This window comes from Borostomias antarcticus (genome assembly GCF_949987555.1).
Source record: "Borostomias antarcticus genome assembly, chromosome: 29".
NCBI classification, from domain to species: domain Eukaryota; kingdom Metazoa; phylum Chordata; class Actinopteri; order Stomiiformes; family Stomiidae; genus Borostomias; species Borostomias antarcticus.
The window spans coordinates 4,912,195-4,914,755 of NC_140262.1; the positions used below are offsets into that span (position 1 = coordinate 4,912,195).

The 2,561-nt window shown below is 41.0% G+C and overlaps 1 protein-coding gene across 2 annotated transcripts in view; it reads left to right on the forward strand.

Moving 5' to 3' along the window:
• Positions 1 to 1,668: 1,668 nt before the first annotated feature.
• The window catches only part of mapk8b (mitogen-activated protein kinase 8b), an 11,233-nt gene continuing 10,340 nt past the window's right edge, over positions 1,669 to 2,561 (forward strand). For both annotated transcript variants that reach the window (XM_084459938.1, XM_084459937.1), the window contains exon 1: positions 1,669 to 1,801. The gene's annotated coding sequence lies outside the window, so the exon portion shown is untranslated. The remainder of the gene's footprint in view (positions 1,802 to 2,561) is intronic.

Genomic DNA, 2,561 nt, shown 5'->3' on the forward strand with positions numbered 1-2,561 from the left:
AAAATATCTTTACATTTAGGTTACAGTAGCCCAACTATTGAAGTTAAATAATAAATTAACAGGGGCGTTTTTAGCCTACCTTATTTCATTCGATACCTGAAGAGATCCTCCTCTTATGTCTTCAGGATATCCGCAGCTCACTGTAAATCCTTCATCTCTCTCTCCCCCCCGCTGCGCTTCTCTACGCTCGCAATTTCCTCCAACTTTTCTCCTAGCCTACCTTCATTGTTGGTCACCGTGAACGGGACGATAGCACAATTTGTTTCGTGCTCACACCTAAGTGACGTGACAGTGGTTTCTGTCAATTTGTCCTATTTTTAGACTACAGCTATAAGAACTCAATTGGATTGACAGCAGCAGTCAACGCTCAGCCAATCCCAGGGCGGCATTTAGCTAATCTGTCGGTTCCATCATTGGTGACACGTATTGTTCCATTTTAGTTCTACTAACCCAAATAATGTCCATTTGTTAGATATTAATTAGTTTTGCACCTAGGTTTTAGTTGCACAGGAACCCTGCAGAAGGATAGCTTGCTACTCGTTTTGAATCAAATGGATTTCAATGTAGCAAATGTGTAATCTAGTGCGGGGTTTTCTTATAAATCAGTGTTCAATTCAGAGGCATGGCTGAACTAGTATGTGTTAGATTATTAGACCAGGCCTGTTCAGTTTGGATTGTGCTCTGGACCCAAAATCTAATTTCTTTAGGCCTATAGGCCTATCATATAGGCTACATTAGATCAATTGTGTGTAATTGATGTTAACGTGGCATAGGCTACTTGTGCCATGTCTGTGTCTACGCATTGCCTGACCAAACCAAAGTTATATTTTCAAAAATGAAGGTTAAAAAAAAACTTTTTCACCTCGGTTTAGATTTCACATTTTAAGACTAGTCATATTATATTAGTCCTATATTATTTCTTATTTTATTTCATTTTGTTTAATGTACTTTATAATCAACAAGTTAGGTGAACAATTCAAGTCACAAACTGACGTGTCAATAGCGCCATAGTCAATAGACATTCGTCCAGAAGCAGTAGCCTGGGCTGTTGTAGGTTACAGTGTTGCAAAATCCCACTGAGCGAAACGTTTATTGAAGTTGCGGTCTTGAATGTTGCTCAGCATCGTAAGGTTTCGACGACATCGGTATGAAATGGCAGAAACTGCCTGTGTCACGAAGCACAAAGATAAGGTCACCTCGTTTTGGGTTACCCGGGCGATGGCTCGTCATACAGTCAGAGCGGAGCGCAGCCCTGCGCCGGCGGGTACAGTAGGCTAGGCTAGGCATGGTTTTGCAGCCAAATCAAAGTGGGATAATGCTTATGTCTGAAACACATATTTCAAACAACTTTCAAAGCACGATATCAAAGAGTTGCCTATGTGTAAATGCCATAGACTAAGCTTATTAGACCTAGCTAATATTGTGCATTATGATCCAAAGACAGGTCTACATACTTTTGTGAAAATTATCCTAATTACTACTTTGTTTGGAGTTGAGTCACATCAGAACGAACTCAAGATACAACGTGGACACAGAGAATGTCGATTTCTAACACTAGTGGCAACCTGGGACACCTCTGGGCGGGCCAGTCATCATAAACGAGCTGCCCTGAAATACGTAGTACACATGTATTCTGCAGATCCAGGCCTGCTAGTGGAAGGAAACGCAGTGGAGCAAGAGGGTGTCTTGCAAAGGAATAAATAATATATTTCTTCAAACATTCTGTTGTATATTTCAGGGGACGATCGGCTACCGCACTTTGACAGTTTTTTGATAAAGTCACGCATTCTTTTGGAGAGGGGTGAGTGTGATTTTAGTGAAGGCATGTTATTGTTAGCCGTGGGGGATGGTATGAGTGACCATTGGCGATACTGGACTCGTTCCATTTTTCATTCCTCGATGTGTATTTACCTGTGTTGTGTGTCTAGCTGGGTTTTGATTGAATGGAAAACGGACCGAATATGAATGTCATTCAAATTCCAGCGTTGCACGGTTGATATTCAGTGCAGATATTGTCTTATAATGTGTGGTTTGCTATGAATCACATCGATCGCGGGATAATAATTCGTTGCTCAAAACTGAATCGTCTATTACAAGGTTATAACGCGGATACAGTAGCCATTCACCCATCCGTCGATCCAGTGCTCATTTGTGGTGAAGCTTTATTCTACACTGTCATATTGTCTGGAAAGCTTAATTGTCCAATTCAGGTGTGTGAGAAGCCCCACTAGAAACAGGAGTCCATTAACCTGCTTCCTGAGCTGACCTGGCTTCTTCCTGCATTCTGTAATAATGAGTTTCGCATCATCTGCTTGCACATGAATACAGGCCCAGTAAAATACAGAAACAGACAAAAATGTAATCATCGACTGTTCATTGTCATAATTTATTTTTGATAGTCGTCCATATTGTATACAACTAGGCCTACACAATTATAGGTGGTCAGGCCTATTTAATATATGCTCAGATGCTACTGTAGGCTTGATTGTACTATAACAATGTGAGTTATAGTGTGAGGCTACGTACGTGGAGGCTGTTGGCTCTGTATGCATATTGGAGTG